Source organism: Triticum urartu, chromosome 6 (genome assembly GCF_003073215.2).
Source record: "Triticum urartu cultivar G1812 chromosome 6, Tu2.1, whole genome shotgun sequence".
Lineage (NCBI taxonomy): Eukaryota > Viridiplantae > Streptophyta > Magnoliopsida > Poales > Poaceae > Triticum > Triticum urartu.
The window spans coordinates 419,569,667-419,596,992 of record NC_053027.1 but is presented as its reverse complement, the minus strand read 5'-3'; the positions used below and the strand labels follow the sequence as shown (position 1 = coordinate 419,596,992).

General features: G+C 40.4%; 1 long non-coding RNA gene across 1 annotated transcript; it reads right to left on the bottom strand.

Annotated features, from left to right (window-relative positions):
* Positions 1-8,489: 8,489 nt before the first annotated feature.
* On the bottom strand, positions 8,490-11,611 carry LOC125513905. The gene is made up of 2 exons (XR_007286220.1): positions 9,335-11,611; positions 8,490-8,963 (listed from the first exon to the last, which is right to left on the bottom strand). It is a non-coding gene; the product is annotated as an uncharacterized LOC125513905 (long non-coding RNA).
* Positions 11,612-27,326: the final 15,715 nt, after the last annotated feature.

Here is a 27,326-nt window from a genome sequence, read left to right as displayed (position 1 = left end):
AATCTAGATCGAATTTTGCAGAGATGTGAAGAAACTAATCTTGTCTTGAATTGGGAAAAGTGACACTTTATGGTTAATGAAGGTATTGTCTTGGGGCACAAAGTTTCTGAAAGAGGTATTGAAGTTGATAAAGCCAAGGTCGATGCTATTGAAAAGATGCCATGTCCCAAGGACATCAAAGGTATAAGAAGTTTCCTTGGTCACGCCGGATTTTACAGGAGGTTCATTAAGGACTTCTCAAAAATTTCTCAGTCTCTGACTAATTTATTGCAAAAAGATATACCATTTGTCTTTGATGATGATTGTGTAGAAGTATTTGAAATACTTAAGAAAGCATTAGTCTCTGCACCTGTTGTTCAGCCACCTGATTGGAATTTACCCTTTGAAATTATGTGTGATGCTAGTGATTATGCTGTAGGTGCTATTCTAGGGAAAAGAGTTGATAAGAAATTAAATGTTATTTATTATGCTAGTAAGACTCTAGACAATGCTCAAAGAAATTATGCTACTACTGAAAAAGAGCTTTTAGCAGTTGTATTTGCTTGTGATATGTTCAGACCTTATATTGTTGATTCTAAAGTAACTATTCATACTGATCATGCTGCTATTAAATATCTTATGGAAAAGAAAGATGCTAAACCTAGACTTATTAGATGGGTTCTCTTGCTACAAGAATTTGATTTGCATATTGTTGATAGGAAAGGAGCTCAGAACCCCGTTGCAGACAACTTGTCTAGGTTAGAGAATGTTCTTGAGGACCCACTACCTATTAATGATAGCTTTCCTGATGAACAATTAAATGTTATAAGTACTTCTCGTAGTACTCCATGGTATGCTGATTATGCTAATTATATTGTTGCTAAGTTTATACCACCTAGCTTCACATACCAGCAAAAGAAAAAGTTTTTCTATGATTTAAGACATTACTTTTGGGATGACCCACATCTTTATAAAGAAGGAGTAGATGGTGTTATTAGACGTTGTGTACCTGAGCATGAACAGGAACAGATCCTACGCAAGTGTCATTCCGAAGCTTATGGAGGACACCACGCTGGAGATAGAACTGCACATAAGGTATTGCAATCTGGTTTTTATTGGCCTACTCTCTTCAAGGATGCCCGTAAGTTTGTCTTGTCTTGTGATGAATGTCAAAGAATTGGTAATATTAGTAGACGTCAAGAAATGCCTATGAATTATTTTCTTGTTATTGAACCGTTTGATGTTTGGGGCTTTGTTTATATGGGACCTTTTCCTGCCTCTAATGGATATACACATATTTTAGTTGTTGTTGATTACGTTACTAAGTGGGTAGAAGCTATTCCAACTAGTAGTGCTGATCATAACACTTCTATTAAAATGCTTAAAGAAGTTATTTTTCTGAGGTTTGGAGTCCCTAGATATTTAATGACTGATGGTGGTTCACACTTTATTCATGGTGCTTTCCGTAAAATGCTTGCTAAATATGATGTTAATCATAGAATTGCATCTCCTTATCACACACAGTCTAGTGGTCAAGTAGAGTTGAGCAATAGAGAGCTCAAATTAATTTTGCAAAAGACTGTTAATAGGTCTAGAAAGAATTGGTCCAAGAAACTTGATGATGCATTATGGGCTTATAGAACTGCATATAAAAATCCTATGGGTATGTCTCCGTATAAAATGGTTTATGGAAAAGCATGTCACTTACATCTCGAACTAGAACATAAGGCATATTGGGCTATTAAAGAGCTCAACTATGATTTCAAACTTGCCGGTGAAAAGAGGTTATTTGATATTAGCTCACTTGATGAATGGAGAACCCAAGCTTATGAAAATGCCAAGTTGTTTAAAGAAAAAGTTAAAAGATGGCATGACAAAAGGATACAAAAGCGTGAGTTTAATGTAGCTGATTATGTATTGCTATACAACTCTCGTTTAAGATTTTTTGCAGGCAAACTTCTCTCTAAATGGGAAGGGACCTATGTTATCGAAGAGGTCTATCGTTCCGGTGCCATAAAGATCAACAACTTCGAAGGCACAAATCCGAAGGTGGTAAACGGTCAAAGAATCAAACATTATATCTCAGGTAATCCCATAAATGTTGAAACCAATATTATCGAAACCGTAACCCCGGAGGAATACATAAGGGACACTTTCCAGAACGTTTCAGACTCCGAAAAGGAATATGTATGTGGTACGGTAAGTAAAGTGACTCCAAGACAATTTTAAGGCAATATTTCTCCATTTTGGAATATTTAGAAAAATAGAAAAATAAGTAGCAGTCCGGGAAGGACACGAGGGCCCCACGAGGGTGGTGGGCGCGCCCTACCCCTCTGGGCGCGCCCCCCTACCTCGTGAGCACCTCGTGTGCCTTCCGGACTCCGTTTTCTTGCACGATACATATTTTGGTCGGTAAAAATTCATTATATAACCTCCCGAAGGTTTTGACTCCCGTATCACGCAAATATCCTCTGTTTTAGTTTCGAGCTGTTGCTGCTGTAGATTAGAGCAAGATGTCTTCTCAAGAGTCAATCGGGGAGAGACAGGTATCTAATCCAGCACCGGAACCAAGGGCAAACAGCGACGCTGACCACTTGGGGCCAGCAACAGAGGAGGAGATGGAGGCTGACTTGATGAGGGTAGATGCCATGGAGGATCAAGAAGTCACCTCTCGCTTCCGAGATGGATTCATGATGGGGGAACTACAGAGCTCAGCCATTCCAAACTCGGTTATCCCTTCCAATGTTAGATTTCTTTCTTATGAAAATATGAAGAGGAGTGTCACTTGTTCTCCCGCAGCTATGCAACACCCTTGGGTGCAAGGAGCTTTAGCTGTCACGGGAAAGCTTCGTAAGGAAATAATGGACCTCAAGCAGCAAGTCAATAAGCTCGAGGAGGAGAACCGCATCCTGAGGGGAATAATCGCCAAGAATATTACACCAACAACAAAGAAGGAGACATAATCACATGGGTATGGGCACTCCCCTTGGCAACTGCCAAGCTTGGGGGAGGTGCCCCGGTATCGTATCACAATCACAACTCCTATCTTTACCGTTTTTCTTAGTTCGATCCTATTAGTAGTATCTTGATCTAGTAGAATAAAGTTTATGGCATGATCTAGTTTTGAGTTTGCTTTATGATCTCTCTTTGTAATCGAGTCCGTGAGCTATATATAATAAAGATTAGTGTTGAGTCAAGGGCTTGATTATTTTGCCATGTTCTTGGGTGAATAAAAGAAAAGAGAAAAGAATAAAAAGAAACAAAGAGTTCATATTGATCTTATTGAGAGTAATGACTTCACATAGAAAGAGTGTGATGATTAAAAGTTGTTGGGAGTTGGCAGACATAGCTTTGGTCATTGTTGCAACTAATAGGAAGTAATAAGGAAAGAGAGGTTTTCACATATAGATATATTATCATTGACATCTTTTATGATTGGGAGCACTCATTAAAATATGACATGCTAAAGGGTTGATGTTGGACAAGGAAGACAACGTAATGAGTTATGTCTTTCTTATATCTGAGATAAAGTATGTTGTCATGGATCCTCTAACTTGTTGAGCTTGCCTTTCCCCCTCATGCTAGCCAAATTCTCAGCACCAAGTAGAAATACTACTTGTGCTTCCAAATACCCTTAAACCAGTTTTGCCATGAGAGTCCACCATATCTACCTATGGATTGAGCAAGATCCTTCAAGTAAGTTGTCATCGATGCAAAGCAATAAAAATTGCTCTAAATATGTATGATTGATTGGTGTGGGAGAAATAAGCTTTATACGATCTTGTGATGTGGAAGTAATAAAAGCGACGGACTGCATAATAAAGGTCCATATCACAAGGGGCAATATAAAGTGACGTTCTTCCGCATTGAGATTTTGTGCATCCAACCATAAAAGCGCATGGCAACCTCTGCTTCCCTCTGGGAAGGGCCTATCCTTTATTATTATCTTATACCTTATGCAAGAGTCACGGTGATCTTCACCATTTCTTTTTCATTTTATCCTTTGGCAAGCTCAGCATGTTGGAAAGAACATGATATATATATATATATATATATCTAATTGGATGTAGGGGAGCATGAACCATTATTGTTGACATTACCCTTGAGGTAAAAGGTTGTGGGGCAAAACTATAAGCCCCTATCTTTCTCTGTGTCCGATTAAAACTTCATAACCACAAGTATTGTGTGAGTGTTAGCAATTATGAAGGATTAAATGATAGTTGAGTATGTGGACTTGCTTTTTAGCTCTGACATAGACTCTTTCCGATGTTATGATAAATTGCAATTGCTTCAATGACTGAGATTATAGTTTGTCGGAGCCCAATAAGGTTTATGATTTATACTTTTGCATTGTGAATAGATCATCACTTGAACATAAGTAATCATATGACAAAATCTATATATGTCGCTGTTATGAGAATAATCATGATGCCTTCATGTCCATATTTTATTTTTATCAATGCCTCTACCTCTAAACATGAGGACATATTTATTGTTATCGGCTTTTCGCTTGAGGACAAGCGAGGTCTAAGCTTGGGGGAGTTGATATGTCCATTTTGCATCATGCTTTTATATCGATATTTATTGCATTATGGACTGTTATTTCACTTTATGTCACAATACTTATGGATATTCTCTCTTATTTTACAAGGTTTACATAAGGAGGGAGAATGCCGGGAGTTGGAATTCTGGGCTGGAAAAGGAGCAAATATTAGAGACCTATTCTGCGCAACTCCAAAAGTCCTGAAACTCCACGAAACATCTTAAAATAAATAAAGAAAAATCCTCGCCAAAGATGAAGGCCAGGGGGCCCACACCCTGCTCACGAGGGTGGGGGCGCCCCCCCCCTAGGGCGCGCCCCCCTACCTCGTGGTCCCCCTGGTGGTTCTCCGATGTCCATCTTCTTCTATATGAAGTCTTTCGATGAGAAAAATATCAGAAGGAAATTTTCGGGACGAGACTCCGCCGCCATGAGGCGGAACCAATCTAGAGCTCCGGCAGAGCTGTTCTGCCGGGGATACTTCCCTCCGGGAGGGGGAAATCATCACCATCGTCATCAACAATGCTCCTCTCACCGAGAGAGGGCAATCTCCATCAACATCTTCACCAGCACCATCTCATCTCCAAACCCTAGTTCATCTCTTGTATCCAATTCTTGTCTCGAAGTCCGGGATTGGTGCTAGTAGGTTGCTAGTAGTGTTGATTACTCCTTATAGTTGATGCTAATTGGTTTATTTGGTGGAAGATCATATGTTCAGATCCTATATGCATGTTATTACCCCTCTGATTATGAACATGAATATGCTTTGTGAGTAATTACGTTTGTTCCTGAGGACAAGGGAGAAGTCTTGCTATTAGTAGTCATGTGAATTTGGTATTCGTTTGATATTTTGATAAGATGTATGTTGTCTAGCCTCTAGTGGTGTTATGTGAACGTCGACTACATAACACTTCACCATTATTTGGGCCTAGAGGAAGGCATTGGGAAGTAATAAGTAGATGATGAGTTGCTAGAGTGACAGAAGCTTAAACCCTAGTTTATGCGTTGCTTCGTAAGGGGCTGATTTGGATCCACATGTTTCATGCTATGGTTAGGTTTACCTTAATACTTTTGTTGTAGTTGCGGATGCTTGCAATAGAGGTTCATCATAAGTGGGATGCTTTTTCAAGTAAGAACAGCACCCAAGCACCGGTCCACCCACATATCAAGTTATCAAAGTATCAAACGCGAATCATATGAACGTGGTGAAAACTAGCTTGACGATATTCCCATGTGTCCTCGGGAGCGCTTTTCCTATTATAAGAGTTTGTTCCGGCTTGTCCTTTGCTACAAAAAGGATTGGGCCACCTTGCTGCACTTTATTTACTTTTGTTACTTGTTGCTTGTTACAATTTATCTTATCACAAAACTATCTGTTACCACTTATTTTAGTACTTGCAGAGAATACCATGCTGAAAACCGCTTATCATTTCCTTCTGCTCCTCGTTGGGTTCAACACTCTTACTTATCGGAAGGACTACGATAGATCCCCTATACTTGTGGGTCATCAATATGCTACCATACTCTTATAACCTAGAACAATAGGAGGCAGCAACTTTTCCTCTTTCTCATAATGCCTGATAGGTATGTTAAAGTGTGCAGCAAGGCGCGAGGCAAAGATGCCTCCGAGGACGGGGCCCTTAGTATGGTTCAGATTTAACCGTTTAGCAACAATAGCACCTAAGCTGAAAGTAGTATCATGAAACAAGGCATGGCGCAAAATAAGAATATCAGGAACACTAAGGTTTCCACAGTTCCTGCGACCAATTAAGCATCTACTAGCAAATATTGCAAAGTAACGTAGAACAGGAAAATGTATGCTAGTGATTCTCGCATCAGAAACTTTCCTCGTTTCCCCTACAGCAATCATATCAATAAATCCCTCCACATCATTACGATGTGGTTCCTCTATGCTGCCCTCAAAGGGTATCTTACAAACCCGGTAGAAATCAAATAGTGACATCTCCTTAAACTCATCATATAAATAAAAATCCACTGAAGGTGGCGATCTTCTAGCATGGAAATGAAAGTTTTGCAAAAAAAAATTGGTGAGTAAGTGATATTGTTCACGCTGGTCGTGGAGGAAGGCGGTGAGGCCTGCATTCTCAGCCAAATAATAAAAATCTTCATAAATCCCGGCTTCTCTCAAGAACTCATCACAAGGCCATTCACACAGCCAAACCTCCGCAGTACGAGGGAGATTATACTCGGGCTTCTTATTCTCTTCACTTTGCTTATCCTTCGAGCTTCGGCTCGATGAGCCCCTCAAAAATCTCTTCATCTTTTTCTGAAAATTTCTGAAATTTTTAATAACTCAAAAATAAAAGTGAACCAAACTCAACAAGATTGATAGCAACTACTCCTATAAGTGCCTAGAAGCCATATCATGCATTAAAACTACTTTTGACCACATAAATTTGACATGCAAGCTCAAGAATAGGGTCACCTAAGAAACAAAAATTTGCAATAAATAAAGCACTAGAATAAAAACTAAATGGACCATTGGAGGAGTCACATATCAAAGAACAATCCCCCAAAGCAGTTTTGTGAATGGAGCTTTGAGCAAGGAGATCAAAAATGGCAGTAAGATGAGCAAGAACTCGGGTTTGAACTGGTGGATGATTTTTTCTGGAGCAAGATGAAGTGTGTGGGTGCAAGGATAAGTGGAGGGGACCCACGTGGGGTCCACGAGGCAGGGGGGCATGCCCAGGGGTGGGCGCACCCTCCACCCTCGTGGGCACGTGGCTGCTCCCCCTGCTTTGTTCTCAGTGCCTAAAATCCTTAAATATTCTGGAAAAAATCATATTTCATTTTTAGGGCATTTGGAGAACTTTTATTTTCAGGGTATTTTTTATTACAAGGATAATTCAGAAAACAGGCAAAACATATTATTTTTGCTTTATTTAATATAACTAGCAAAAGGGCCCGTGCGTTGCAACGGGAAGAAAAAAATCATAATATTCAACGGCCGTGACCACATTTTGCGACATCACCGTGATATACTATCACTCTCAATTTCATGAAATTATGAACAATTTTCAAAATCATGAACCTTTTTTAAAACTTGTGCATATATTTGAAATCGTGGACATTTTTTAAATTCATGATTTTTTTTCAAATTTTTGAACATTTTTTTGAATTCATGAACAGTTTATACTATTTGCAAACATTTTTAAAAAATGGTGAACATCTTTTTATAGATTTTACTTGAATCGGCGCACATTTCTAGAACCGACGAACATTTTTGGCCCAATTGGTGGACGATTTTTTTAAATTTACGAACATTTTTTTGATTTAATGAACATTTTTTTAAATGCATGATTATTTTTTGAATCCGCGAACATTTTATGAATGAATAAACTATTTTGTAAGTCATGAACAGTTTTTTCATTTGTAGGATATTTTTACATTCATGAACATTTTTTTAGTTGGCAAATTTTTGTTCAATTTCATGAACATTTTTGAATACACAAACTTTTTAAAGAATCATGAACATTTTTTGATTTCCCAAACATTTGGTTTCAAAAATGTGAACATTTTTTGAGTAAGAAAATATTTTGTACAAAATCGCGAACATTTTTTGAAGGAAAAATTGCACAAAAATAATGAGAAGCTAAAAAGTTTATGCGACATGAAATATCAGTACTAAATGGGGTTGATTGCCTTTTATTAGCTTATTAACTCCAGCGGAATGCATTGCAGAATTCCTTTATTAGAGAACACAAGTGATATAGATTAGAGGGAGTAGCATAATTTGGACTCAGGCTTTGATCTGTTGACCTTTTACCCTTATTTCCAAGCATAGATCACACCGTATATATGAAGTATATACCAAAATTATAATAGACATCTTGGCGAGGAAGAACAACAAAGTTTCATAGATATCGACATAATTCAGGGAGGCTCACATAGGTATATTGGCACATATGTACAACTAAATCCTCTGCGAAACCTGAGGAGATCAAAGAAATGAACATGGAGGCTGAACATACAGTCTGCTATATATAATTCATGGATAGAACATTACTACAACATAGCATAAGTATGCAATGCGGGAGCTAAATCTTCAATTTTACTACACCGCGTGTCTGCATAAACAACCAATTTCTGCTAAAAGTGTTGCTGAGTTAGCATAATGGAATATGTAAGCATCAACACCAAGAAGACGAAGTTTTACAGTAATGTAAAGTTCTCTACAATCCTAATTTTAAAGATTATCCAACAAACAACTACAAGAAAATTATGGAAGTCACCGGCCACCCTTCAATCACCAATTGTGAACAGGCAAACAATTCTTCAGCTCACATGCATAGGCTTGATCTAGAGGACACATGAACTTTGATGGTGAGGAGATCCTAGTACACATGAGTATGTCTGATGATGAGGAGGCAGGTCATGGTGAGCAGAGCATGAACTGCAGGGTGTAGTGCTGCTGCATGGTGTCCTACATCAGGGCAAGGAGTGAGGAGATTAGCACAGCTCCAATGAATTAGAAAACTGAAAATAGTCATGTACTCAGGTTTAGTCAGTAAGGAAATGGCAAGTTAAAAGCATATTGTGTCTGATTGTCTTTCAACAATGTTAAGGCACTGATCCTTGTATCTTTCTTTAGCAACATTGAAATACTCTTGAACCTTTAGGAATTCAGACTTGTGTAAACAAGTAGGCCAATTATAGGAGAAAAACATATAATGAATATGGAACCGGAGAAACAATATATCTAAATCTCATACTAAAACATGGAAATATGACGTAACTTGCAAAACTTATTTTTTTTCTGATTCTCCCAAAATTAGGAGCGTTAACAACACATACCTGAATAATACATCGAATAAGGACAACAGACCATAGAGAAGCAGATGAGAAACAAATTGAATTTACTGGCCTTAATACGTGCATGGAGCTTCTTAAAAATCAGAGTGCCCCAATGCTCCGCTTTCTGGATCTCCTACAACAATCAATAGAGACTTTTGCTTCTGTTAGATTGTACTCACTACAACTATGAAGACCACCGTGACACCAATATTATCACATTAGCCAAAGTTTCAAGATTAGAACAAAAAAATTACATTCGTTATTCAAGGCACAAATTATTAGTTTTCGGACTCTCCTTGGATTGAGAACTATATCTGTGGTCCATAGATCATGTGGATGGAATAAGATAGGCATGACACACAATGAAGTAATTCTCAGTTAAATATTCAAGTAAATTTGAGGTAAAAAAGGACACTTAATCTTCATATATAAATTAGGAGGAAATAGCATGATGATGTATGCAGAATTACAGTCATACATTCTCACTTACCAAAATAAGCAATGCAACTTGGAGTCCAGTAATCAATCAACGGACGAACTGGGTCAATTTGCATGAAAGCATGATTAAGAATATTAAATCCTCCTAGCCCAGGATCAGAACTAATGGCACCACAAAAGATGATTAATTAATTAATCAAACATGGCATCTCCAAAACATCCGGCTTTTGACCACAGCTGTTGCAACTCCATCCGGTAGCCCACACATAGATACTGCATTGCAACTACATTACCCCTAACGATTCTAATTAAGGTGGCCACCAACCATCCAGAGATCGAAGTAACACTGTGGCATGTTGTCCAAATCCAAATGACATAAGTAACATTGCGGCATAAAGAAATCATTACGTCTATGTAAAAAGAATGAGAAAAACACATAAAAAGTTATTGTGGAGTAAATATGACATACAAATATCACACTTCAATTTGACAGTGTCTATGTATTCTCAATTATTACTCAGAGCATTTAAGGAGTCATCACCAAGCATCCCCTGCCAAGACGAGAACACATAGAGAGCATGCAAAATAACACAAAGTATGTACTGTACTTTCAGTAATACAAATGCCAGTACCATTACTTCACCCTGCCACTAAAAGTTACCCCATATGTGACCACTTCCAGCAAGTAGATGGCTCATATTCAGCTATACATTGGCAAACTGGAGCAAAGCTACAATGACTATGGTTCGCAGGCCAAAAGAAGACTCACCGACAGGATGCCAGAAGTGGTAGATTATTAAAAATAATAAACATAAGAATAATTAGAGATGCGTATTGAACCCTGCATGTTTAATTCAATCGTGCATCATGTTTTCTGCTAACCCTGCTACATCTGTCGTCAAAGTTTCAACTTCATTCAGTCATCAGGAAAATAGTTTAAACTCTGAAAGAGGTCAGAAACTACCACCGTTTCCACCAAAACATTATGATATGTAAGACATTATATCCCATAACAAAGTGACAAACTAAATAATTTCCCATAAAATGTGAGCCTGAAAACTATCAGAGTAGCAGGGTTGTGGTTTTTGACATTCAACTCCCCTTAAACATTCTGCGGCTTCTATATTGCTAACTGTACATGCTTTGTTTCTACTATATCAGTACTCTTACGTATTCCAAGTATCTCATAAAAAACATGAATCTGTAGCATATGACATCAACAGCAAATTAAGAGTACAACAAAAATATACCCCACACACAGCAAGCAAGCGGCATCATGCAGAGCAAGCCGTTCAGATTGGAGGGGCGCATATGGCTGGCTATGTTGTCCTGCTCGTCCAGATTGGACCTGGCACATGCCAGGCAGTGAAGCGAGAGGGAGCATACGGCGCGAAAAGGGAAGGTCGGGGAGTGGTGCGCAGGTGGAGGAGATGAGCCCCTGGGGTGGGAAGCGACACTGGGGTAGCAGCGATGTTAGCCATGGGAGGCGGGCGAACTGGTCTGTCGGTTGGTGGAGTGCGCCGGGAAGTTGTGGCCGGTGGCGAAACCGGCGGGTTTGGGGGAACCAACGCCGAGGTCGAAGCAACGGGGAGGAGTCCCGGCAGCACCGTGGTAGCAGGGGAGGGGGAGCCGGCAACAGCGCGCGTCGTGTGTCGTCGGCGGTGGAAGGCCGCGGGGTGGGGCACTTGGGGTAGGGGTAGCGCCCCGGCGGAGTTGGCCGCAAGGAGGGGGTCGGCGGCGCGCGGTAGGGGCCGGCGGTGGCGGCGGCGGGGGTGGAGGAGCGCTGGAGGTGGAGATGGGATTGGGAGGTTGGGTTGTGGGTTGTGCGGGTACGTTTTTTTCTCTCTCGCTCGTACCGGTTCGGGACTTCTTGTCAGGACTGCGGCTTGAATATCTAAAAACACAAGGGCTTTTTTGCAAAACTGCCATAACGTACGACCAGAAGCAATCCGTGCTTTATTATTATTAGGGAAAAGAATAATAGAAAGTAAAAAGAGGGTACAAAAAGTTGTGTTTTCTAAATTCATCCATCTCATGCTCATCAAAAGGAATCCACTAACAAGGTTAATCAAGTCTTGTTAACAAACTCTTTTCGAATAACATGAAACCGGAGAATTTTCGAATAACACTAGGTTACCTCAACGGGGATATGCATGTCCCCAACAATAAGAATATCATATTTCTTCTTGACAGTAGGAAGAGGAAATTCAAAACCTCCAATAGTAATTGTTGAAATTTTTCCAATAGAATTGATACTGTGGACTTGAGGTTATTTCCTCGGAAAGTGTACCGTATACTCATTATCATTAACATGAAAAGTGACATTGCCTTTGTTGCAATCAATAACAGCCCCTGCAGTATTCAAAAAGGGTCTACCAAGAATAATTGACATATTGTCGTCCTCAGGAATATCAAGAATAACAAAGTCCGTTAAAATAGTAACGTTTGCAACCACAACAGGCACATGCTCACAAATACCGACAGGTATAGCAGTTGATTTATCAGCCATTTGCAAAGATATTTCAGTAGGTGTCAACTTATTCAAATCAAGTCTACGATATAAAGAGAGGCATAACACTAATACTGGCTCCAAGATCACATAAAGCAGTTTTAACATAGTTTCTTTTAATGAAGCATGGTATAGTTGGTACTCCTGGATCTCCAAGTTTCATTGGTATTCCACCTTTAAAAGTGTAATTAGCAAGCATGGTGGAAATTTCAGCTTCTGGTATCTTTCTTTTATTAGTAACAATATCCTTCATGTACTTAGCATAAGGATTTATTTTAATCATATCAGTTAAACGCATACGCAAAAGGATAGGTCTAATCATTTCAGCAAAACGCTCAAAATCCTCATCATCCTTTTTCTTGGATGGTTTAGGAGGAAAAGGCATGGGTTCTCTTTCCTTACCGTGCTTCCTAGCAACAAAGTCTCTCTTATCATAACGTTGGTTCTTTGATTATGGGTTATCAAGATCAACAACAAGTTCAATCTCTACATCATTATCATTGCTAGGTTGAGCATCAACATGAACATAATCATTAACATTATCACTAGGTTCATGTTCATTACCAGATTGTGTTTCAGCATCAGAAATAGAAATATCATTGGGATTCTTAGGTGTGTCAACAACGGGTTCACTAGAAGCATGCAAAGTCCTATCATTTTTCTTTTTCTTCTTTTTAGAAGAACTAGGTGCATCGACATTAGTTCTCTGAGAATCATGCTCAATTCTCTTGGGGTGGCCCTCAGGATACAAAGGTTCCTGAGTCATTTTACCTCCTCTAGTCATAACTCTAACAACATTATCATTCTTCTTATTATTTAATTCATTGAGCAAATCATTCTGAGCCTTAAGAACTTGTTCTACTTGAGTGGTAACCATAGAAGCATGTTTACTAATAAGTTTAAGTTCACCTAACTCTAGACATATAATCACTCAAGTGTTCAAGCATACCAGCATTGTGTTTCAATTTTCTACCAACATAAGCATTGAAGTTTTCTTGCTTAACAATAAAATTATCAAACTCATCTAAGCATTGGCTAGCAGACTTATAACGAGGAATATCACCTTCATCAAATCTATAGAGAGAATTTACTTTTACTACCTGTGTCAGGTTATCAAGACCATGTGTCTCTTCAATAGGCGGTAAATTATTAACATCTTCAGCTTTAATACCTTTTTTTTTCATAGATTTCTTTGCCTCTTGCATATCTTCAGGACTGAGAAATAGAATACCCCTTTCTTCGGAGTTGGCTTAGGAGTTGGTTCAGGAACTGTCCAATTATTTTCATTAGTCAACATATTATTCAATAGCAAATCAGCTTGATCAACAGTTCTTTCCCTGAAAACACAACCTGCACAACTATCCAGGTAGTCTCTGGAAGCATCGGTTAGTCCATTATAAAAGATATCAAGTATTTCATTTTTCTTGAGAGGATGATCAGACAAAGCATTAAGCAATCAGAGAAGCCTCCCCCAAGCTTGTGGGAGACTCTCTTCTTCAATTTGCACAAAATTATATATTTCCCTTAAGGTAGGTTGTTTCTTATGAGCGGGGAAATATTTAGCAGAGAAGTAATAAATCATATCCTGGGGACTACACACACAACCAGGATCAATAGAATTAAACCATGTTTTAGCATCACCCTTTAATGAGAACGGAAATAACTTAAGGATAAAGTAATAGCGAGTTTTCTCATCACGAGTAAACATGGTGGCTATATCATTTAATTTAGTAAGATGTGCCACAACGATTTCAGATTCATAGCCATAAAAAGGATCAGATTCAAACAAAGTAATTAACTTAGGATCGACAGAGAAATCATAATCCTTATCAGTAATAAAAATAGGTGAAGTAGCAAAAGCAGGGTCATATTTCATTCTAGCATTCAAAGACTTTTCTTTAAGCTTAGCTAGTAATTTCTTAAGATCAGATCTATCATTGCAAGCTAAGAAATCTCTAGAAGTTTCTTCATCCATAACATAACCCTCAGGCACAACAGGCAATTCATATCTAGGGGGAGAATCTTCATCATCACTTTCATCAATATTATCAGTTTCAATAATTTCATTCTCTCTTACCCTAGCAAGTTGTTCATCAAGAAATTCACCTAATGGCACAGTATTATCAAGCATAGAAGTAGTTTCATCATAAGTATCATGCAAAGCAAAAGTGGCATCATCAATAACATGTGACATATCAGAATGAATAGCAGGTGTAGGTGTCGCAAGTTTACTCAAAACAGAAGGTGAATCAAGTGCAGAGCTAGATGGCAGTTCCTTACCTCCCCTCGTAGTTGAGGAAAAAATCTTGGTTCTTTGATCTTTCAAGTTCTTCATACTTCATAGTGATAAGCAGATATAAATCCCAAGTGACTCAAAGAATAGAGCTAATCTCCCTAACAATGGTGCCAGAAAATAGTCTTGATAACCCACAAGTATAGGGGATCGCAATAGTTTTCGAGGGTAGAGTATTCAACCCAAATTAATTGATTCGACACAAGGGGTGCCAAAGAATATTCTTAAGTATTAGCAATTGAGTTGTCAATTCAACCACACCTGGAAACTTAATATCTGCAGCAAGGTATTTAGTAGAAAAGTAATATGATAGTGGTGGTAACGGTAGCAAAAGTAATATTTTTGGTTTTATAGTGATTGTAACGGTAGCCACGAAGAAGTAAATAAGCAAAGAACAATATAGGAAAAGCTCGTAGGCAATGGATCATTGATGGATAATTACGTCGGATGTGATTCCTCATGCAATAGTTATAACATAGGGTGACACAGAACTAGCTCCAGTTCATCAATGTAATGTAGGCATGTATTCCGAATATAGTCATACGTGCTTATGGAAAAGAACTTGCATGACATCTTTTGTCCTACCCTCCCGTGGCAGCGGGGTCCTATTGGAGACTAAGGGATATTAAGGCCTCCTTTTAATAGAGTACCGGACCAAAGCATTAACACATAGTGAATACATGAACTCCTCAAACTACGGTCATCACCGGTAAGTATCCCGATTATTGTCACTTCGGGGTTAACGGATCATAACACATAATAGGTGACTATAGACTTGCAAGATAGGATGAAGAACTCAGATATATTCATGAAAACATAATAGGTTCATATCTGAAATCATGGCACTCGGGCCCTAGTGACAAGCATTAAGCATAACAAAGTCATAGCAACATCAATCTCAGAACATAGTGGATACTAGGGATCAAACCCTAACAAAACTAACTCGATTACATGATAAATCTCATCCAACCCATCACCGTCCAGCAAGCCTACGATGGAATTACTCATGCACGGTGCTGAGAATAATGAAATTGGTGATGGAGGAAGGTTGATGATGACGATGGCGACGGATTCCCCTCTCCGGAGCCCCGAACGGACTCCAGATCAGCCCTCCCGAGAGAGTTTAGGGCTTGGCGGCGGCTCCGTATCGTAAATCGCAATGAATTATTCTCTCTGATTTTTTTTCTCCCCAAACGTGAATATATGGAATCAGGATGGACGTCGGTGGAGCATTAGGGGGCCCACGAGGCAGGGGCGCGCCCAGGGGGTAGGCGCACCCCACCCTCGTGGATAGGGTGTGGCCCCCCTGACATGGATCTTTTCGCTAGTATTTTTTATATATTCCAAAAACAATCTCCATTGATTTTCAGGTCATTCCGAGAACTTTTATTTCCGCACAAAAATAACACCATGGCAATTCTACTGAAAACAGCGTCAGTCTGGGTTAGTTCCATTCAAATCATGCAAGTTAGAGTCCAAAACAAGGGCAAAAGTGTTTGGAAAATTAGATACGACGAAGACGTATCACCGACCAAGGGGGGTGCGCCATGGGGAGGAGTCCTACTTGGACTCCTAGTCTAAGTAGGATTCGGCCCCCCTCCTTCCTTCCGCCGGAGAGGATAAGGGGAAGGGAGAGAGAGGGAGAAGGAAAGAGGGGGGCCGCCCCCCTCCCCTAGTACAATTAGGTTTGGGCAAGGGGGGCACGCGCCTCCTCATGTGGACTTTCTCCTCTCCTCCAATATGGCCCAATAGGCCCAATACTTCCCCCGGGGGGTTCCGGTAACACCTCGATACTCTGGTAAAATATCCGAACCACTCGAAACCATTCCGATGTCCGAATATAACCTTCCAATATATGAATCTTTACCTCTTGACCATTTAGAGACTCCTCATCATGTTCGTGATCTCATCCGGGACTCTGAACAAACTTCGGTCATCAAATCACATAACTCATAATACAAATCGTCATCGAACGTTAAGCGTGCGGACCCTACTGGTTCGAGAACTATGTAGACATGACCGAGACACATCTCTGGTCAATAACCAATAGCGGAACCTGGATGCTCATATTGGCTCCTACATATTCTACGAAGATATCTATCTGTCAAACCGCATAACAATATACGTCATTCCCTTTGTCATCGATATGTTACTTGCCCGAGATTCGATCATCGGTATCATCATACCTAGTTCAATCTCGTTACCGGCAAGTCTCTTTACTCGTTCCTTAATGCATCATCCCATAACTAACTCATTAGTCACATTGCTTGCAAGGCTTATAGTGATGGGCATTACCGAGAGGGCCCAGAGATACCTCTCCGATACTCGGAGTGACAAATCCTAATCTTGATCTATGCCAACTCAAAAAACACCATCGGAGACACCTATAGAGCATCTTTATAATCACCCAGTTACGTTGTGATGTTTGATAGCACACAAAGTGTTCCTCTGGTATTTGGGAGTTGCATAAACTCATAATTAGAGGAATATGTATAAGTCATGAAGAAAGCAATAGCAATAAAACTTCACGATAATTATGCTAAGCTAATGGATGGGTCTTGTCCATCACATCATTCTCCTAATGATGTGATCCCGTTCATCAAATGACAACACATGTCTATGGTCAGGAAACTTAACCATCTTTGATTAACAAGCTAGTCAAATAGAGGCATACTAGGGACACTTTGTTTTGTCTATGTATCCACACATGTATCAAGTTTCCGGTTAATACAATTCTAGCATGAATAATAAACATTTATCATGATATAAGGAAATATAAATAACAAATTTATTATTTCCTCTAGGGCATATTTCCTTTAAAAACGGCTAGGAGCATCATACTAGGCTGGGCCATTACCGATAGCGGTGCACATTTTGTACAAATCACACTCTATCAAACCCATTAACTGTCGCACAAAGGGCACTAGCTGGGCTATGCCACGTCATATTCCACGTTGCGAGCAGAAAAAAAAAGATAACACAGCAGATAAACACACCATCGATTCCTTCCCTAGGAAGGCAACTCCTCTATCGAGCCGCCGCCTCCTCTCCCCTTCCCTCACAACACCTTCTCTCTCTCTCTATCTCTCTCTCTCTCTCCTTCCTCGCCTTCGACAGCTACGCCCGGAGGAGGACTTCACCGGCGCCTGCATCCTCGGCTCCACGCCGCCGATTTGCCCCGCAGCCCCACCCTTCTCCTCTTGTTTGTGCTCTCTTAGGCGCTGATCGGGGTGTGATTCAGGACCTCCCCTTCTTCCTCTACTGCTACTAGTAGCGACCCCAAGTACGATCGTCGATTGGCGGACGAGGAAGAGGACCACGCCCAAATCGCTTCCATCGTGATTCGCGTCCACCTCCAACGACCGACAGGACCCATGATATGGCGACATCTAGGGCACTTCCACATAGACCGACAAGGAAATCAACTCAAGGTAAGCCCCCAAACCGTCTCTTCTCCATCTATGTCAAGGTTGGATTTTCTATCCACCTCACAAGGCAGCCTTGCATTAACTGAGAGCTCCATATTTGAAATCAATAAAAATCTTTAGAGGTCCAGTGCTCCAACAACTGTATCATCCAATTTTCTGACTGGTACCGAGGTAAAGATGGCTAGTGGAGCAGCTGGAGAGGACAGAGTCCAAGCTGTGTGCTCTAAGAAAGTTGGATGGTTGATATGTGGAATTTATGATAGGTTTAATGAATGAGATGTAGCTGATATTCTGGCAGTAACTCTATATGATAACATAGTATATTACCTGTACTTGTTAGAGAGTCGTATCAAGCAACAAGATGGCCTATATAGCTCATCAAAGGACTCCCTTAATGGGGTTAAAAGTTAATTCACATTAGCCATGGAAATTGCACAGAATGAAGATGTAAAACTTTCTAAAAGTTTTCGAGCTCGTGTGCTGAATTGCCTCACTTCTGCTGTTGAGCAAGCTGAGAATGATTTCTTATGCATGGTTGAACAAGATATGGATGATAGACCAGATTTAGTTTCAGTTGGATCTTGTGTCCTGGTTGTGCTTCTTCAGGGAATAGATTTGTGCATTCTAAATCTTGGGGATATATAGTAGGGATAATTACATTTGAGCCCCTAGTTGTGTCACACCCGTGTGTTTTGCCCCTAAATTCAAAAAACCCTCATTTCTGTCCAAGCTCGTTTACTCCTCTTATGTTTTTTCCCTTTGACCGCAACTTTGAAAACTTCATAATGAATTCATACTAACTCAGAAAAATGCAAATAAGATATCAAAATGATCGGAAAAACATCACCTATATGTGCATGTCATTTGCATTCATGACAAAAGTACTGAAAAGTCCCTATCTCAGTTTGAGCTCATATGATGTCAGCATGAATAGTAAATGATGAAAAAATTGAAAACAAATTCAAAAAATTCTGAATTTTTCTGTGGCAAACATTGACAAATGTTTTGAGAGATTGCAAAGTTTCATGAGGAAATGACATTCCTGGAAGCCGTGGAAACAAGGGAAAATTGATGCTCCAAAAAAAAGCATTTTGGAGTGCTAATTTTGTTATTTTTGCCATGACTTCCATGAATGTCATTCCCTGGTGAAACTTTATAAGCGATCAAAATATTAGTCAATGTTTTCCACAAAAATAATTCAGAATTTTTTTTGAATTGTTTTCTATTTTTTGGATTTTACTATTAATGCAGATGTCATATGAGCTCAAACTGAGATGAGGACCTTTTGGCACTTTTGTCATGAATGCAAATGACATGCACATACAGGTGAAGGTTTTCGAAACATTTTGATATCTTATATGCATTTTTCCGAGTTAGTATGAATTCGTTATGAAGTTTTCAAAGTTACGGTCAAACGGTCAAAGGGCAAAAGCATAAGATGAGCAAACGAGCTCGGGCAGAAACGAGGGTTTTTTGAATTTAGGGGCAAAACACACATGTGTTTGTGCTTGTTTCCATGCCATGAATACTCTGTTGTTGCTGTTACACATTGATGTGCTAATTGCATATTCCTGCAGGTGAATCTCTTATGGTTATTGTTTGTTTTTCATGCCCATTGGTATTCCAAGAGTATATGTTATTATATTCAAATTCATGCTCAAATCAAAAATATAACGGCAATGGAATTCTCCTCCTGGGTGTTTTGTATGCGCCTGCATTGTAGGATGACTTCTACCTCAACTACGTGTATTGGTCTTCGCACAATGTCCTCTCGGTCAGATTGGAGAATTGCGTCTACCCGTGGAATGCAGCAGCAAGGTGTGTGCAACCAATGTTATCCGATTTCTATTTTGAAACTCTAAGAGGGATCCTAAAAAAAATTTTAACTCCACAAGGTCACCAAGCTCTGCGATTTGGGGGCGAACCACACTGTTTGTTCACTGAGTTGGGCGTAGCATGGCACCCACCTATTTGTAGGGACTAACCAAGACACCGTTCAGGTTTTCATCTTTCTTCCATCTGAAATTGATCAAATGGCATGTTCAAGGTCCATCAAAGTTTTGGATGATACTTCAGTTTATTTTTACCCAAACTTTCAACTCAAACAACAAATAGTACAGAGTACGCTTGGTTGTGAGAATGTCACCCAGTTGATGCGACATGAAGTATCTCTACTATTAAAGCAGAATCAAACGTCGTGATGGTTCAACCTCCCCCTGAAGCTATCGATATGTCTTCCACCCACGCCATGTGCTCCCGTCCCCGCTCGAAACAGAAAAAAATGCCACGTCCTCCTGTCCCTGCTTGGAGAAGAAAAAAAACATCGTCACAGACGCACACACATCCCACGTCCCACTCTCCCCACCCCCTTGCCCCCGATCACCGATCACGTCTCTCTCACTGACTTCCGAATCCCCCAATCCCATATCTCTCCCACCGCCGGTTGTGCTCGACGTCCCGCCCCCACGCACGACACCTTGCGATCTTCCCGCACAGAGAGAGAGAGAGAGAGAGAGAGGGAGAGCAGCAGCAGTGCTGGGGCCCTTTCGCCCGCAGAGAGAGAGGGGGAGGGAGGGAGGAGGAGCAGGAGCGCAGTGGCGGTGTTGGGGACTTTCGCCCGTAGAGAGAGAGAGGGGGAGGAGGCGGAGTACAGCGGCGGTGCTGGCCGATCCCGTTCAACTGGATCCGAATCCTTAGGAAAAGCGGACGCGGCCACCGTCGATGTATGCAGTTTAGCGCCCCTGTCCTCCGCTCTCCTCAATTTCCCCAACAAAACGAAGGTCGGTAGGGATGACATGGTGAGGGACTTCTCTGGCAGGATCCGCCTCGCACCCTCTACCTACCCAGCAGCCTAGCATCCCAACCATCATGGGTAGAGCCTCCTCCGATGGACATCGACTAGGGATGAGGCGAGGCCAAGGAAGAACACATCAGGATGGATGAAGAGGTAAATGGTTTACTAGTGCCTGTGATTTTCGTGTGGAAATCAGTGTCTATAGTTTCTTTAGTCCATGGGATTGGTGAGTGTGTTGTGCTTAGTTCGTTATCTTGAGGAGTTAGTTACTTTGGGCAAATAGGGAAAGCATCGGACTTAAATCTTTTACTGCTGCGTCAATGAAAATTAGAGAAATAGAGAAGCGAGGTCGTGTTTGTGCTCCATGCGATTTGTGACTGAGTTTTGTTTAGAACCTTGACTTGATGAAACCGTGTACCTTTAGTTGCATTGGGGCCATAAGGACAGCATCTCTGCCGTGACAAAACTCCTTTGTCCGTCGAAGGAAATTTCAATAAATATGGTCATAGGTGGTATTGTAATAGATGATTCCAGTGATTAGTGCCTTGTTCTTGATTAGAAGGTATTATCTTAATATCCAACATCTCCCGTTTAGTATTATGGTTCAGTACATGATTACTTAAAATAGCTTTACAGGGGACTACCAGTCCCTAGAACTTTGTTTCTTAAAGGTTATGTGCAATTCTTTTCTACCAATATTTTGTCCAGATAATTTCCTATAAATCAGTAAATTGTTTCATTTTGATTCAAATTGTTTCATATTGACCTGTTACCATATTAAGAAATCATCCATACTGGCCATACATTTTCTACATGAGTAGCTCATGATTATCAGTGCTCCATGGTAATGCTAATTGTGTAGACATGAAGGATTGTTTGGCTGTTCGTGGCAGCCGTCGCCAGCTGGTTGATCGTCCTCACAACTGGTGTCCATCGAGGTCGTTGACTCCTCCATCTTACTTTGTTGCTCCCGCCAGTCCGATCAGCCTCACAACATGTATCATATTGCAGTTTAGAAACATAACTCATAAGGTACTCCGTGAACATTGGTCCACCTTTATTTTTCTGCTAAATTGTTCTGGATCACATAATGCACACCATGAGCACTCAGGCGAAGTTACTGTGTGCCATCTTCACCTATTTGTTATTGTTTCCATACTGACCATGCATTCCAGAGTCTCCATCCGCAAAGTTTTAGTTTGATTGTGCAATTAATTATGTTTGATATTGGATGGCATTTCTATATACTCCATAATGTTTAGTAAGTTTGAATAATATAGAACCCGATCACATCTAATTTGTCTTAGCAGTTTGCTTTACTCATAAGATCATCTCTCCTTCCTAATGAGCTAATGGTGAAAAGGGAGAATCTTTTTTTTTTGAAATAAAGCATTATTCAGGGTAGAGAATGTACGGAGGTGCATCCTTTTGAGTTGGAGAATATTTACAATTCACCCACTTGTAGGTATGGCCTTGGCCTAGAAGTGAAAAGGGTTTGATTCCATCGCCAGCAGAGGTGGTTGCGACGGTGTGCCTGAGTGTACGCATCACCATCCTAGTGGATGAGAAGCAAGCGTACACGGCAGTAGCGCTGCTCATGAATTTTTGTGAAGGGGGGCAAAAAATTTGGTGCTTGGGTGAAATTTCTATATCATTCATAATGTTTAGTAAGTTCCAATAATATGGAATCTGTTCACATCTAATTTGTCGTAGCATGTTGATTTACTCATAAGATTATCTCTCCTTCTGACAGAGCAAATGGTGAATAGGGAGACTCTTATGTGAAATTAAGCATTATTCAAGGTAGATAATGTATAGAGGTGCATCCTTTGAGTTGGAGAATATTTACAATTCACCCTCTTACAACTATGGAAATTACCTAGCAATGAAAAGCGCTTGATGCCCTCGCTAGCAAAGCTGGTTGAGATGGCGAGCCCGATTGTACGCATCACCATCCTGGTGGGTGAGAAGCAGGCGTACAACAGCAGGAGGATAATGTACTCAGAACAAGCATCGGTTATGTAAATTGTTCATCAACATGGTTTTGCAAGTCGTTCAATCATGTTCCGTCACCTCTGCTTATTGTCACTCTTAAGGCAAGAGGACCTTTTCTAAATGTATTCCAGTATTGTTGAGCCTCTTCTATTTTTTTACTTTTGGCATGAACAAGGATTCATTTTGAATACTATTACGTAAGTACATGTTTGTAGTTAGCGTGGAGCCATAGACTCATTTGCCATTCGCGCTTGCTGTTTCATATATCAATGGTAACGCTTTTGGAATTACAATTATAGTGGTTTACTTGGAATAAGTATGGATTATGACCTGATCTTGTCACTACTACTCACGTTCTCCTGTCCCTGCTTGGAGAAGAAAAGAAAACATCGTCATAGACGCACACACATCCCACGTCCCACTCTCCCCACCCCATCGCCCCCGATCACCGATCCTGTCTCTCTCCCTAACTCCCGAGTCCCCTGATCCCATATCTCTCCCGCCGCCAGTTGTGCTCGACGTCCCGCCCCCACGCACGACACCTTGCGATCCGCCCGCGGAGAGAGAGAGAGAGAGAGAGAGAGAGAGAGAGAGAGGGAGAGCAGCAGTGGTGTTGGGGCCCTTTCGCCCGCAGAGAGAGGGGGAGGGAGGAGGAGCAGGAGCACAGTGGCGGTGTTGGGGGCCTTTCGCCCGTAGTGAGAGAGGGGGGAGGGAGGAGGTGGAGTACAGCGGCGGTGCTGACCGATCCCGTTCCACTGGATCCGAATCCTTAGGAAAAGCGGACGCGACCACCGTCGATGTATGCAGTTCAGCGCCCCTGTCCTCCGCTCTCCTCAATTTCCCCGACAAAACGGAGGTCGGTAGGGATGACATGAAGAGGGACTTCTCTAGTAGGCTCCGCCTCGCACCCTCTACCTACCCAGCAGCCTAGCATCCCCACCATCATGGGTAGAGCCTCCTCCGATGGACACCGACTAGGGATGAGGTGAGGCCAAGGAAGAACACATCGGGATGGACGGAGAGGTAAATGGTTTACTACTGCCTATGATTTTCGTGTGGAAATCAGTGTCTATAGTTTCTTTAGTCCATGGGATTGGTGAGTGTGTTTTGCTCAGTGCATTATCTTGAGGAGTTAGTTACTTTGGGCAAATAGGGAAAGCATCGGACTTAAATCTTTTATTGATGCGTCAATGAAAATCGGAGAAATAGAGTAGCTAGGTCATGTTTGTGCTCCATGCGATTTTTGACTGAGTTTTGTTTAGAACCTTGACTTGATGAAACCGTGTATGCTTTAGTTGCATTGGGCCATAATGTCAGCATCTCTGCCATGACAAAACTCATTTGTCTGTCGAAGGAAATTTCAATAAATATGGTCATAGGTGGTATTGTAATAGATGATTCCAGTGATTAGTGCCTTGTTCTTGATTAGAAGGTATTATCTTAATATTCAACATCTCCCGTTTAGTATTATGGTTCAGTACATGATTACTTACAATAGCTTTACAGGGGACTACCAGTCCCTAGAACTTTGTTTCTTAAAAGTTATGTGCAATTCTTTTGTACCAATATTTTGTACAGATAATTTCCTATAAATCAGTAAATTGTTTCATTTTGATTCAAATTGTTTCATATTGACCTGTTACCATATTAAGCAATCATCCATACTGGTCGTGCATTTTCTACATGAGTAGATCGTGATTATGAGTGATCCATGGTAATGCTAATTGTGTAGACATGAAGGATTGTTTGGCTGTTCGTGGCAGTCGTCGCCAGCTGGTTGATCGTCCTCACAGCTGGTGTCCATCGAGGTTGTTGACTCCTCCATCTTCCTTTGTTGCTCCCGCCGGTCCGATCGGCCTCACAACATGTATTATATTGCAGTTTAGAAACATAACTCATAAGGTACTCTGTGAACATTGGTCCACCTTTATTTTTCTGCTAAATTGTTCTGGATCACATAATGCACACCAAGAGCACTCAGGCGAGTTATTGTTGTGTGCCATCTTCACCTACTTGTTATTGTTTCCATACTGACCATGCATGCCAGAGTCTCGATCCACAAAGTTTTAGTTTGATTGTGCAATTAAATGTGTTTGATCTTGGATGTCATTTCTATATACTTCATAATGTTTAGTAAGTTTGAATAATATAGAACCCGATCACATCTAATTTGTCTTAGCATGTTGCTTTACTCATAAGACCATCTCTCCTTCCTAATGAGCTAATGGTGAAAAGGGAGAATCTTTTTTTGAAATAAAGCATTATTCAGGGTAGAGAATGTATGGAGGTGCATCCTTTTGAGTTGGAGAATATTTACAATTCACCCACTTGTAGGTATGGCCTTGACCTAGAAGTGGAAAGGGTTTGATGCCCTCGCCAGCAGAGGTGGTTGCGACGGTGTGCCTGAGTGTACGCATCGCCATCCTGGTGGATGAGAAGCAAGCGTACACGGCAGTAGCGTTGGTCGTGAATTTTTATGAAGGGGGACAAGAAGTTTGATGCTTGGATGAAATTTCTATATCATTCATAATGTTTAGTAAGTTCCAATAATATGGAATTTGTTCACATCTAATTTGTTGTAGCATGTTGATTTACTCATAAGATTATCTCTCCTTCTGAAAGAGCAAATGGTGAATAGGGAGACTCTTGTGTGAAATTAAGCATTATTCAAGGTAGATAATGTACAGAGGTGCATCCTTTGAGTTGGAGAATATTCACAATTCACCCTCTTGCAGCTATGGAAATGACCTAGCAATGAAAAGCACTTGATGCCCTTGCTAGCAAAGGTGGTTGAGATGGCGAGCCCGAGTGTACGCATCACCATCCTGATGGGTGAGAAGCAGGCGTACAACAGCACGAGGATAATGCACTCAGAACAAGCATCGGTTATGTAAATTGTTCATCAACATGGTTTTGCAAGTCATTGAATCATGTTCCGTCACCTCTGCCTACTGTCACTCTTAAGGAAAGAGTACCTTTTCTAAATGTATTACAGTATTGTTGAGCCTCTTCTATTTTTTTACTTTTGGCATGAACAAGGATTCATTTTGAATACTATTACGTAAGTACATGTTTGTAGTTAGCTTGGAGCCATAGACTCATTTGCCATTCGCACTTGCCGTTTCATATATCAATGGTAAAGCTTTTGGAATTACAATTATAGTGGTTTACTTGGAATAAGTATGGATTATGACTTGATCTTGTCACTAATACTATTAATTAGTTATACATGTTTTTCTCATTCTAGAGTGTAATGCCATGGACGTCTCATGTGATTTCAGTCTTTCAAGTGTGCAAATGGTTAGAGCATTTGTCTTATATATACATGCCATATATCAAAATGAGCATGAAGGATATAGGTGCTACTCAGAAAATGCCGAGAAATATGAGTTTGTCTTCTTTTTTGCACGAAGAAATATGAGTTTGTCAAAGCAACTATTTAGTTGGAAGAAAACATAGATTGAAGATGGACATATTAGATGTGCTTGCTTGATAGGTCGCTTATTTAGTTATGCAGATGCAGTGTTGCTTCCTTTGATGGGGATAATGTGTTCTCTTTTTTGATGTTTGCTTACTTGCTTCTTGCTTGTCTGTCAGGCTATGTTGGTAGATTTTAGAGAGAAATTTTTCTTCGAACAAGACTAGCGATGAAGCATCAGGGTAATGATATCTATTGCATCACGACATTTGAGATAATTTGATTTAATTATAATATGTCAAGCTTCCGAAAGTTCACTATGTATGCTTGTTTGGTTATTTGATATTTGTGGCAATGGAGTAATAAGCAACGCATGACACATAAATTCTTGATTTATTCTGCGTGAGACATCCTTGTGGAGTACAAGACATTCTATAACTATGTGGACAACCGAAGATCTCTATGCCTATATTTATTGTTTTGTGGCATTGTCCGCCCATTTTTCTCTTGGTGTCCAGTATCCCTCAAGTTGTACGAGATTTGATTAATACATGGGGATACTTTTTTCACTCATGGTGATAAGTATTTATATTTGGAACTCAAGTTTGAGCAACATGTATTTGGTTTGGCAGTACATTGTAGGAAAGAAGGTATCATACTATTTTGTGGAATAAGCGCTTTAAGCAGGAGGGTTTACTAGGGCCACAAGAAGGCTTATCATGGGTTCGTCGATAACAACGAAACAACTAGCAAGGTTGGATCAACATTGGCGGTGGATAACGATGGTGAAAGACGTGTAAATTTATGTTCCGTGGCAACGCATGGGCACTCAGCTAGTATATTGTAGAAGTAGAACAAGCAAAAATTTGATTCATCAACTTGTATATGCAATATGAAGTATATATTGTAGAAGTAGAACAATTAGAAATTTGATTCATCAACATATATATGCAATATGAAGTATATATTGTAGAAGTAGAACAAATGTTGCCATGTTGAATTTGTTATGAAATACAGGCTGAAATATATATCCGTCGCTATCCTTTGAAATAATACCGACTTAGGAACTACATACTGAAATATATATTTGTTGCTATCTAGCTGAAGGTTATATAAT